The sequence below is a fragment of the Artemia franciscana genome, chromosome 2 (assembly GCF_032884065.1).
Source record: "Artemia franciscana chromosome 2, ASM3288406v1, whole genome shotgun sequence".
NCBI classification, from domain to species: Eukaryota; Metazoa; Arthropoda; class Branchiopoda; order Anostraca; family Artemiidae; genus Artemia; species Artemia franciscana.
This window is the reverse complement of record NC_088864.1, coordinates 39,075,130-39,088,678: the sequence shown is the minus strand read 5'-3', so window position 1 is coordinate 39,088,678 and position 13,549 is coordinate 39,075,130. Positions and strand designations below refer to the sequence as shown.

Sequence of the window (13,549 nt, the reverse complement as noted above, 5' to 3'; positions counted from 1 at the left end):
AACTTGGTGGAAAGAATAAGCACAAGTCCAACATAGGTGATTGACATAACCAGACCGGATCCGCTCTCTTTGGTGGAGTTTGGGGGGGGGGGAGTAATTAGGAAAAATTAGAAAAAATCAGGTATTTTCAACTTACGAACGTATGATCAGATCTTAATGAAATTTGATATCTAGAAGGATCTTGTGCTTTAGAACTTATTTTAAATCCCGACCAGATCCGGTGACATTGAAGGTAGTTGGGGGGGGGGGGGGCAAACCAGAATTCTTGGAAAACGTGAAAATCGAGGTATCTTACGAATGGGTGATCGGATCTTAATGAAACCCAAAATATAGACGAATCTTATGTCTCAAATGCTCCATTTTCAATTTGAATTGGGTTTGGGGACATAGAGAGTTGGAGGGGGGAAACAAAAATCTTAGAAACCGAAAATCTTGGAAAACGCTTAGAGTGGAGAGATCAGGATGAAACTTGATGTATAGAATAAGCACAAGTTATAGATACGAGATTGACATAATTGGTACGGATCCGTTCTCTTTGGGGAAGCTGAGGTTGTTAATTTGGAAAAATTAAAAAAATTGAAGTATTTTTAACTAAAGAACGGGCGACCGGATCTTAATGAAATTTGATATTTAGAAGGAACTCGTGTCTTAGATTTCTTGTATCAAATCATAACCAGATTTGTTGACATTGGGGGGAGTTGGAGGGAGAAACCGAAAATCTTGGAAAACGCTTATAAATATCGTAGATTCGTGATTGACGTAACCGGACCGGACCCGCTCTCTTTGGGGGATTTAGGTGGTGGGGTTCAGTGCTTTGGCGAGTTTGGTGCTTCTGGACGTGCTAGGACGATAAAAATTGGTAGGCATGTCAGGTAGCTGCACAAATTGACTTGATAAAATTGTTTTCCCCGATTCGACCCTCTGGGGGGCTGAAAGGAGAGGAAAAATTAGAAAAATTAAGGTATTTTTAACTTAGAGTGAGTGATCGGATCTTAATGAATTTTGATATTTAGAAGGACCTTGTGACTCAAAGGTCTTATTTTAAGTCCCGACCGGCATTAAGCCTCTGATTTTCCTTTTAAAGCAATCTATTGATTCTTAGAATTTTGCTAGAGCTCATGCCACATGAGCTCTTGGCTGTTCCAACCTCGTCACAAGTGTCATATGAGCTCTTAGCTCTTGTTTACGTATAAATTCGTTTTTGCGACAATCCACTCCCCTCTAAATATTATGGAAGAAGTACTAACATTATTTATTTCATACAATATTAAAATACCCCCGGGTATTTTCCATACATTTTGCCAACATTTACTCCTGTTTCAATCCGTTTACTCATAAACTTATGGTGCTTTATCATCCGGTTTTATTTGATTCACTTGACGTGCATCTGGTCACAGAGTACACTTTGAGTATTTTCTTTTGTAGTAAAAAACCCTAATTGAGTGTTTGTTAAATATTGAGCCGTCCACATTCCTAACCTACGAATAAAGTGATGCCTTTTCTGTGTTCTTACCGGATATATTAATCGTTGTTTGTCACAAATCCAATATGGACCTTCAAAGATATTTTCCAACTGAATATAAGGAGCAAAGTTAAAACTTGTAGCGAATAGAATTTTTTTTTTTATAATGCCAGGGAATCTGACTCCACTTTCACGAAAAAATCCTATCGACGGATATATCCTCTAGACAATTCCATCCTTGTGAAAACTTCCCCGGACCACTACCCTTAAGATCTCTTCGTGTGAAATTCAGCAAAGACAAAGCAAGACATAAGAAGAATGTCTTATAGGAATTCTGGCAAAATCCCGCAGTGTAAAATTTCCACTGAAAATTAACCCCCTGGAAACGTCCCTCCCCATGGAAAATTCTCCCTGTGGAAAATTTCCTGCAGAAAATTCATCCCCCAACCAGAAATAAAGTATATATACTTCCCAACAACAAATACTAAACTTAAACAATGGGCAAATACTATAACTTAAAAGACCTTTTCCCAGGGATTGTGATGGGTTATGTTATCTTTAAAGGCATAGTTATTCGGCCTTTCAGCTATACTGAAAAAAAATGGCTATCTCAAATTTTAAATGACCAATTTTGAGAAAAAAGGGCGTTGGAGGGGACCTAGTTGGCCTCCAATCTTTTTGGTCACCGGTCGAATGAGCCCTCTCTCGATATTCTTGGACCACTGGGTCGATACGATCACCGTTGGAAAATGAAACAGCAAAAACAAAGAAATAGCACGCATTCGTAATATTTCTTCTGGGAAAACATACAAAATTCTACATTTTGGAGAAAGGAGCTTGAAACCTCTCCTGTATGGTTTTCTGATACGCTGAATCTGATGATGTGGTTTTCACTAAGATTTTATGACTTCTGGGGTGTTCCCTTTTTTAAAAATCAGGCAAATTTTATCAGGCCAAAAGCCTTTGTTGGGTAAAACTAAACTTAATGCAACTGATATATTTGGAATCAGCAGAAGTCGATTCTTTGAATATATCTGTTGGTATCAAACTTCTGTTTTTTTGAATGTTTCGGTTACTATTGAGCTTACTGACTTACAGCTCGTTGTCACGATATTTTAGATACGGTTTATACTCTGTTAGCGTCACCCTTGTTAAAACCGGTTTACCTGTAAATTTACCTGCGTTCACCTGCGGTTGGTTTGTATCCAGTCACTTTTGATTTATTTGAACGGACGAGAGATCTCAATTACTGGTAAAATGAGCATCCTCCAAAGTTTCTAAAACCATGAGGCAGAAGTGAGGATGACTAAGGGGCAGTCCCCCTCCTATACGGAATGGGTTTTGCTCATTATGGAGTGTAATGTCTCTCTTTACTCTCATAATAACAGCGTAAACCAGATATATTCCCAGAAATCAAGAGAGATTAAATATCAGTTTCACTGAAAGCCCCCCCCCACCAAAACTACCCCCCCCCCAAACAAAAGTCTTGGATACAGCCCTGTGGATTTTATATCAGTATATACCTTCACTCTTTCACCGCCTCTCCCTTAGAGCTAATTATGTGTTTATGCGAAGGTTCATTAAGAGTTTGGATGTTTGATATTAAAATACACCCTTTGAGGCATCTCCCTTTCTACCTAGCTACAAAACAATCATAGAACCCCATTGGAGAGTCTTAAAGCCCTCATACGCAAATGTTTGGAATTGTAAAACAACAGGAGATCTACCTTACACAGTGAAATTTGTATAAACCAAAAAATATTTTGACTTGTTTGGAAGGGATGAAAATGCCTCAAAGGGCGCATTTTAATACCAACACATCAAAACTCTCATGGACCCTTCAAATAATACAGAATTAGTTCTAAGAAAGAAACAAGAGGATGGTGGAGGTAGAAATTGATGTGTAATTCCCAGGACCATATTCAGGACTTTTGTTCGGGGGCTGTTTTCTTCGGGGGAGGGGAACAAAGCTTAAAAAACACATCAAAAATGTGAAATATATTTAATCCCTCTTAGTTTCTGGGAATATTTCTTGTCTACCCTGTTACTATAAAGTAAACAGCTCCATTATCAATATGAACGGAACTTATTCTGTATAAGAGGGAAACTACTGCTTCCTCATCCCCACCTCTGTCTTATGGTCATGGAAACTTCGGAGGATGCTCGTTTGATCAGAAATAGATACTAAATATCGTTTCAAATATACTAAAAATTTGAATTTTACATTTTTTGGCAAATAAAAGATCCCAGATGCGTGTTGTTTGTTTCTTCTTTTTGTTTGTTTTCCCCAGGGAAAATCATATCAAACCAGTTATCCAAGAAGATCGGAAGAGGGCTCATTTGATCGAAAATAAAGTCCTATTGTTCTTTTTAAGTGAGTTTCTTTTTTAAGAAAATATTGGTTGGCAGCTAACCCCCGCTCATGCCCTGTTTGTCTCTAAGGTCTTCCGATCAAAATTTTGAGACAAACCGTCCGTTCAGCATAGTCAAAATATCTAATAAATATGTCCGAGCATTACTTAACCCCCAATTCCCCTTGGGAGGGTGAAAGCTATGAATTTTGCTCTGTGTATACACTTAGTGTTGGCGATTGGGAAGTGTACATGTATTTTTCGGGCAGGGGGGAGGGTTGGAGGCTTCGTGGGAGGACTTTTTATCGAGGAATTTTCGTGGGTAAAAGAAATTTTCCATGGAGAGGGAAATGGATTTTTTGGCATTACTAAAAAAACGATCTATATGAGGAGTGCTGCCCCTTTCTCAAAGCGGTCTTTACCCTTAATTCTTTTTTAGAACTTAAAAAAGTTCATTATTCTAATAAAACTAGAGTCTCTCTTAAATAATGGAGCCAAAATTCAATTTTTTTGCAATGTGCATAGTATTGAGGATGCGGCAATCCTATTCATATACAGAATAGCTTCTGTTCGTTTTATTGTTTTATGCTACTCCGTACTTTCAGTTTAAAAATCTTGTTTTTTTAAATATTCATGTACGTGTACGCATCTTGTTCTTGAATTTTAATATGGACGGTACAGTCTATCCCATGTAGAATTATGCACATATTAAGGGATGGATGATGTTGGGGGTGTTGGAAATGGAGGTGGAATTCCTGATGCTTGACCCCCATAGGATCCCAGTTTGATGGTTTACTATCATTCTATAATATTTGAATTCTCTTCATAGCTTCAGAAGTTTGTCATCCTACCATTTAAACATCTATCCGAAGACTATGCTTTCATTCCATCCATCCAAAGGACCAAAGGAAGAGCAGGTTGTTCCGAAGTTGCCTAGGAAGGGGTCCTGCGAGGGATAGACAGGTAGTTGGAACTCCTTTTTTATTGTTACTTTTCTTCTTGTTCTTTTGATATATTGAAAATCCGGAAAACGACTGCCAGTATTAGAAAAAGCTATTCTACTAGTAAAATCGACAGACTGGGGTCAGCACCTTTATGCCTGATTTATTTTTTCGTATTTATTTTGGATGGCCAAGGTCCGAGAAGGAGGGAAACTAGAAATCCCTAAAAGCCGAAGAACCTTATTTCTCATTTTCATACTTTAATAATTGTTCAGAGTTATTAGAGAAGGGGGGGGGGGGAATTGCATCCCTGGCCACAACCAGTCGAGTTCATTTAAAGATAAATACCTCCTTAAGTGAGTGAAATACCTCTAAAACAGATCTAAGCAAAAAAAAGATGATTTTACGTACCCTTCATAATTTTTTGTATTAAAAGAATTGTAGCCCATCATGATGGGCTAGCCCATCAGACTAACCGTGTTTCAAACAATAAGCTATAGGAAAAATTGGTAGTAACAAATTCTCCTTTTCAGCCAATCATCCGGGGCCAAACGGGAAGCAAATCGTCCTCAGATTAGGCAGGGGAGTTAAGGAAGGATTTAAGGAAAATTAGAAATTGTTGGGTGTGTGTAAAGAGGGAGGCTTTAGATATGTTGGAACGGAAGAGGAGCATGCTTAGCTGTGTTGGTGTTAGGCATCTTGGTGCAGCAGCCAGTTTTAGTATATGTAAAGAATCCATAAAAAGTAGTGATTCAAAAAGGATTCACACCTAACACTCCTTATTTTGTCTGTAAAGAAGCACTCGAACTTCGATCTTCCTTTTCAAGAAGAGAAGATAGTCATTGTAGGATAGTTGTGACTGTGAATGTCCAAAATCTGATTAATATTGACATTCACCGGTGTCAAATATAATCATGTCAAAATTAAGATAAGCCTGCATAATTCAAGCATCCAGAGAAACATGGCATAGCTTTCATTAGTATATTTTTTCCGTTATGGCACTCTATGGCTAATTTTTCACTGTCATTTTCACTTGAATAGGGAAAATTAGCTACACCTTCACCCCCCCTCCCCCTATCCCTGGATTTTGACGAACATACGCCTCTGAATTTTGGTTTCAGATTGGCTACTTATAAACAAAAGACTATACAACTATTAAATTCGCATTTCTCTTGGGACCTCATTTGTGGGAGGAGGATTTGTCCCCTAAATTGTTGCCCTTCCCTTAGATTTTGACAGTTGCATACTTTCGGTGTTTTCATTGAAAGAAATGAAATACACCCCTTCTATATTTAGAATGATTACGCTTTGGTAAATTTAAGAACCGATTCTTTGCTTACATAGTGGCAAGGTGGACCATACATAATGTCTTTTTATGCTCTTTCCAGATATTTTATCTTCTCAATTGCAAATCCTCCCCCTCATATATGTCATTATATTGTCAATTTTCTCCGTGATATTCCATCTTCTCCTTAAAGTTTTACCACTCTAGTCGTCCTTATTAAATCTCGAATGGATCCTATCTTTTCTGTGTTTTTTTTTATCGTCCCTCCTGTGAAACTTCAGGATACGAAACGTCTCTTTAAAAAAAGAAGAAAAACGTTCAATTTGTTTTTTTCTTTATAAGATTCTTTAGAATTGACTGTGCCACCTTGAAATGGGAAAGTCAAAGTTCTTGCTTAATAGTATTTTGACCCACTTCGGGACCAAATCGTTTCTTTGGGCCTTAAAATAACAAACATCTCCAGTTCGCGATGTTACAATCTCTTTTCGTTTTTCATTTATTAGTTTTTGGTAGAAAAACGTCCATATTTCAACACCAATTGTTTTAACAATACAATGATAATTGAGAAGGCAGGTCTTTGAAAGAAAATAAAACAGGTTTGACCAGGCTATCCAAGAACTGATTTTAGTTTTACGATAAAGCTATTAAAGTTAAGTTGGAAAATCCAATATAAAAAAACAGTAAAAAAAAATTGGAGTCATTCGCGCAATTTTAGGATCAATACTAGGTTATACAAAATAATTCTTTTTTATTTATGAGAGGGAAAGGGGAAACCAGACTGAAAAAATACATCTGTTCCAAAAGCAGGCTTAAATATATAATATTCCTCCAGAACAAGAAATTAAAATTTTGGAACACCCATCGCATGAGCCATATAGACAAGAGCGATGATGACTTTATACATATAAGACAAGGATTTCCAAAAAAGTCGGAAAGTTTGAAATAATATCGTTCTTAGTTTTTCGTACGATTTATATATATTATGGTAAGTATTTATGGTACTTATCGGTTATATAATAGACATTATAAAATTTCGACGCAAGAAACTTGTCAAGTAACTTCTTTATACTGTCGATCATTTGGATGGAAAAGATCAGATGGGATAATAACCGGTTAGGCGGCAGCAAAGGCAGAAGGAAGACCTCCTTTTAACGCGATTCTTAACGACATTTTGGCGTTCTTGGTACATAATTCTTGGTCGTAATTTTACAATTTTCCTAATAAAGTATTATATCTACATCATGTTTTTTATTTTATTTTATTTGTTTTATCAAAAGTTTGGACCGTACATTTGCGCATTAGGGGCTGGGGCTGGTGTAAACATAGCATATATTAAATACAACAATGGTTAGTTTTCACATTTAATAACTAATTTCTTAGACCACACTGGTTTTCCATTTACGAAAAATTGAGTAAAAAAAAACGGGTTTAATTTCTATAAAGCAGTGAACAAAAATACAATATATATACTATACCTTAAATAAAAAAATAAAAATATCTTTTTTTATTAAAAAAGTAATAACCTTGCGAACGAAAGTCAAAGCAAGGTCAATGCTGTAAGATGTCAACAGATTTCAGCTAAACTAGCAAATGAAAAAATCCATTCAATTTATAATTCATAACTTTGTTTCATTAACCTGTAAGATTTTGATTGAATTTGGGGTTGGGTGACCTGCTTTTGTTTTGTTGCAAGTATTTATAATTTTTATTTTTAATAGATTCCTATTTATACACCGAATGTGGCAGAGGAAAGTTTCATTATATACAGTTGCTATAGTTTTATTCTAAGGTTATTACCGTCAGTGCAGGAGTTTTGTTTTATAATGTGAGTTGTTCTTATTTATTTTATTGTTTATATATTTTTTTGCGTGGTGTTTTATTTGTCGTGGTATTTTTTTTATGATGTCTTAAAAAATCTTAAATTGTCGGTTTGTAATCTTTTTAATTTTTTTTCCCCGTTGAGAAAGGCTCCCGGACATGGGGGCGAAATATTCGGAGTATTTTTATTTTTTTAGTTAAAGTGTAGTTTATATATTTTATTTTTGTTCACTGCTTTATAGAAATTAAATCGGTTTTTTCTCTGCTCAATTTTTCATTTATACATTTAATATATGCTTTACTTTACCCCCCCCCTTCGAATGTGCAAATATATAGCCCAAATTTGTTTCTAAACTATTATATATTCATCAAGTTTTGTTTCATTAGCATTAATCGAACTTCACTTCTCGAGTGTCTATTATATAACTGATAAGTACCGTATTTATTTATATAAATATGAAAAAAACTTCGTTTTCTTAAAGAGTTAAAGAGGCTGCGTCCCAAAGTCGAACCTTAAAACGTACAGGAATTAGGAGAGGCAGTTGGGGGGCTGCCGCCCCCAAACCCCCCTTTTAAAGACTCTTTTGTACAGGTTTTTTGTTGTGGGGGGCTGCCACCCGCCTAACCCCCCGCTCTTGGCCTCGGAAAGGCCCTCTTTTAATTAACAAAAAATTGAAATGAATGAATAATGGAATAACTTCGAAAAATGTTAAACACAAGAGGACAGGAGAACCATTGCGCCGAAACTAGTAATTAGTAACAATGAAGTCCCCCCCCCCACAACAAAAACCTGTACAAAAGAGTCTTTAAAAGCGGGGGGTTTGGGGGGCTGCAGCCCCCCAACTGCCTCTCCTAATTCCTGTACGTTTTAAGGTTCGACTTTGGGACGCAGCCTCTTTAACTCTTTAAGAAAGCGGAGTTTTTTTCATATTATTTCTGTACGTTTTTCTACAATCCATGGTGGATGTAATTTAATAATTTCTGTACTCCTCGTACAGGAATTAGGAGAGGAAGTTGGGTGGCTGCCGCCCCCCAACCCCCTCGCTTTTAAATCATTGTATAAAATAAAAAAAAATAGATAGAATGACCGAAATGTTTCTTTTGCTCATAAGAAGCTAATATTCTGTTATCTCTCAAATGATAAGCAGTCCAGGTGTTATCAAAATTATACACTTTTATTTTGATCGCTACGTCCAAAAGCCTATAATAAAGAATTTATTCTAAAAATGCCTTCTCATATAGGAAACATCTTTAGGTAATTATAGTAAATTATATATTACTTATCTTATTTAGCAACTATTTATATAAAATAAGTAAATATCCACGGTTCATTAAATCGAGAAAAACTTAAACTTCTTCAGAACATTTGAAAATTCACCTAAAAATTGGCAATGAGCACTTAAAGGCTATAAAATATATACTTAAAGCATATTTATATCACACTGATTTCGGACATCACACTTATTTATTCGGCTGAGGATTGCCCCAGTTGCAAAGTCCCCCAACAGGGTCAAAAGTCAGTTCCTTTGGACATGTATAGACCCATGCTCTTACAGCTCCAGAGTCAACTCGTGCACAATTTATAAATTTTTTACAGCTACCAGAATGGGGGAAATTGCCCACATCGAAGCATCTTACATGTCCATTCACAATCTTGACTTTTTCTAACTTGTTTTCTTTAAAATTGTCAACAACTTCATCATCACTTTCATCATAATAGTCAGAATCACTTTCACTTAGGAGTGGATCTTGAGTGGGTTGCTGCTGTCTTTGACGAAGAGGTGAGTCATTGATTCTTCTTGGCAAACTTGGGCGTTGAAGACGAGTGAATGGCTGAGGTCCTTTTTGTATAAAAGGTTTCACAACGACTTGTTCAGAACTTTGCACAATAGTCACACTAGGAACAGTTGAAACTTCGGCACTTTCATCGTTGTCGAGATCTGCTAAAATTTCGAAATGTTATATTCTATTTCAAAATTAAACTGCTACACACGGGTTGATTTTTATTTGGATTTTTCATTCTCTCCTCAGCTATATTGTTTTTGATATCATCAGATTTTCTTGCATAAATTTAATCAAAAACTTAAATTGCAAGTGCATTTTAAAGTCGTTTATTCATACACGGGTTGAAATGATAATCGTATTCATGTACGATGACATTTAACGTAAATGCTAACCGTTGCCACTTCCCCGCCACGATGAGGCGTCACTGTTTGTAATCTGTTGTGTGTTTGTTTTTTTTTTGGTACTGCTGTGCTGTGTCATGGTTGACTATGATTCTTAAGCTTGCAAGCTCTGACCGATGACAGACAACAGATTACGGGGAAGAAAAGGTAGTCTCACTGCCTAACCGCGGCAGATCACTAACGGTTTTGGTGGTTTAAAAAAAACAGATGTGGACAGTTGTTTCTAGAGAAACAGATTGTTTACGTTTTGTGACATATGATGGCAACTGGAATCTGAAACGAGAATTTAAGTACTGTTAATGGCTGATTCACAGTTTCTGAAGTATCATGAATGTCATACCTGAAAAGTCTATTTCTGACCCGTTTTTGGCAACTCTTACTTCAGAGTCGTTACATTTGCACCATGCACCTTCCAGTGTTCTGCGGTATACATAGTAGTGGCCCTGGTTTCCAAAGCTGGACCCTGAGTGAATGACAACAGCAATTGCACGGTATCGCATTGATGACATTGTGCCGAGGTTGTAGATGTTGCCGTGTCTGAGGTCAGCGTCATCTGTTCTGTGTAAAAGAATTTGCTCCGGGTCGAAGTCAATGACGCGTCGCGTAATCTTGTGGCAGAGTGTTCGTCTGTCCAGATTGAGGGCCAAGTACTCGGGAGCTTGAGTGAAGAGTGTTCTCAGTTTGGTGACGTGACCGTTGGGACATGTTTCGCCGGGCTGCTCTGGGATTAGAACCGAACTGAAAGAAATGTCGTTGTTTTCGATAATTTCGTTGATCGCAGGGTCGTTGGGATTTAGAACACCTGGAATCGGAAATGGACAGTCTGGAGTACCTTCTGGGTGCAATGCGGTTTTGGACCAGTGGCACGTGCTGCAGACAGAAAATCGATGAATCTTTAACTGGTACAGGGAGCGAAGGGGGCTCATGTCATTGGATTGATGTTCTGCGTCGAGTTGTTCAAATAGGTGGAACCAGAATTCGCATAGTGATTGCTGATCTCTGCCTGTGTAGTTGTGCTGTGGCGGCAGGAGGCTAAGCACAGTGTCCATAGTTTCATTCTTTCCGAGCGAACTGAGTGTCAATCGTTTGAGTTCTTCGGCGAGAGGTCCGTTCATAACTGAAAGTACTTCGAACAGCTTGTAGTGCATGGCAAAAAGGCTTTGCATCGTTGCGTTCGCATAGCACGCTGAGCCGTCTGTATTTTTCAGGCCTTTTCTACCCGGGCCAATGCCACTGCGATAGTTTTGTTTGACAGCTGTGTCGTGCTGCGTTTTCTTTGTGGGAAACGAGGTTTCAACTGCTTCCGCGTTCAATCTCTTGGTGGGCGCTTTTTTCTTCGCCTCACTTGTAGTGGGTTTCACTTTCCGTGCGGGAGTTGAGTTAGTCTTGGGCTTATCTTTGGCTGCAACAGGTTTGGATTTCTTTGGCGGTACGTCTATGCTGGTACTGCTACTCGGTTTTCGTTTAACTGGTTGCTGTTTCGCCACTGGAACTGTGGGAACTTTGAAGGGTTCTGGTATTGCGAACTGGGGCAGATCTGGACGATACTCTTGTCGCAGTCTATTGTACTCGACTAGAGCTTCTGTGTCTGCACAAATTTTCCTTCTGTCAAGATCGATGAGGTGTAGGCCTTCGCTCATGGTGACACGCGAGAGAGCGACATAGATCATACCTGGTCCGAAACAGCGATCACCTGCGTCAACTAGTGCAGTCTGTAGACTCAGTCCTTGGGATTTATGGATGGTGATGGCGTAGGCCAGCGTCAGAGGAAACTGTCTACGTGTGTAGTACACCTCTTTGAGAGCCTCGAATTTCACTGTTTCACGCTCGATTTCCACGATTTTATCTTTTCCGTCGAACTGTACTTGTATGCCGACTGCTATATTTGCCGCTGTCATCTTGAATCCTTTAACATAGCCCATGGAACCATTGACGAGACCTTCTTCTACGTTAACGTTTTGCTGTAGCATGACGCGAGCGCCGAGTGCCAGTTTGAGGTGAGAAATTGACCCGGCGGTTCGTTTGCTGTCGTTTTCAAAGCTCTTTACGTTTTCTGCAGCCTCAGGTTCAATACGCTTGTCACGGAGGACGGTGGAGAGTCTATCGATGGCAGTGAAGGTGGAAATGTTGTCTGAGGTTTTTGCAAGTAGCGTTTCGTTTACCGATCTGCAGGCTACGTTTCTTGGCATGAGAATGACTGGTGTTTTCCCAAGCGCCACTAGTTCGATATACTTGTCGGCAATCTCCTCGTTTGTTGCTCTGCGATTAGATTCGATTTTTCGCCGCTGTAGCTGTTCGTGATTGTTGTCTGTGCAAATTCCTACGCGAATATTTGCGAGAAGGTCGGCATAGTCTGTGTCCGTTTTCTGACGCATGTTAATAGTGAGCTCGTCATATTCAAAGTGACTCCAGAGATCAAATGTTCCCATTGAGCCGATCCGATTTTTGATTTCCAGCCGTGTGAGTTGCTTGAACGGTGGGTTTGCGGAGACTGGTCTGAGTTGTAGAAAGTCGCCAAAGACTAGCATATTTGCGTTTCCCATGACAGCGTTGATGCTCATGACTTTTGTGAGTCGCAGATGGACGTACATGAATGCGAGCGCGGAGACCATGCTTATTTCGTCAATGATGAAGAGATGTGTTTTCTGTAGGATTGCCCTGAGTTCAGCAGTTGCTCAGTGTAGAGTTCAGAGTATTTGGATGTTCCTGCTTGATCGACGGGCAAACTGAAGCATCTGTGTATTGTTTCTCCTTTGATGCTGTATGCTGCAAGTCCTGTGGGTGCCATAACGATGACGGGACATTTGTCTTTGCTGAAATGATGACAGAGGATGTTTCGAATCACTTTTATCACAACTGACTTGCCTGTACCTCCGAATCCCGAGACTATCATACGGAGTGGTGCTGTCTTGTTGGGTGATTTGACTGCGTTCGTCACTTTGTCAACAACACGTTTCTGGTCAACGTTCAGAGACAAATATTCTTTTGCCACTTGTTCTTTTGTGTTGGCGTCGAGCAGTCGTCGATTTGCATTCACAAGGTCTTCCATTGCGTCTGCTGCTCTATCTATGGCGGCGCCTTGAATTGCATTCTGTGGGTCGTCCATGTTCTCTTCGAGTGCTGCTTCTTTCTCTTTCTCTTCGAGTTCTTTTGCACGTTCTCGTACTTTGCGTTCAAACTCTTCTTCTTCTCGTACTTTTGCTACAGAGCGCTCGTGATACTCGACCATGGTGGGATAGTTATCGCTCTCGATGCAATAAGTTTCATGTTTGGATTTCCCATCGAAACAGATGTCCTCCTCTTTACGCCACGGTTTAAAAAGCTTCAGAAGCATGCCATAGTATTCCTCGCGTTTTTCGTCTGATTCCACTGGATTCACGCGCCTGTGCTGGATTACGTAGGGTTTTCCCTTTCGTCTGCGCAAATAAAAGGTTCCGTCTCTGAGCAGTAGTTTTTCGTCTGTGCCTTTTCTCTCGCGTTCGTACCAGGCTAACAGTTCGAACAGG

The 13,549-nt window shown here is 39.0% G+C and overlaps 1 long non-coding RNA gene across 1 annotated transcript in view; it reads left to right on the top strand.

Moving 5' to 3' along the window:
• The first annotated feature begins 4,640 nt into the window (after positions 1-4,640).
• Positions 4,641-13,549, top strand: part of LOC136041387 (uncharacterized) — a 43,252-nt gene continuing 34,343 nt past the window's right edge. The window contains exon 1 of the long non-coding RNA XR_010621015.1: positions 4,641-4,776. This is a non-coding gene — a long non-coding RNA (uncharacterized LOC136041387). The remainder of the gene's footprint in view (positions 4,777-13,549) is intronic.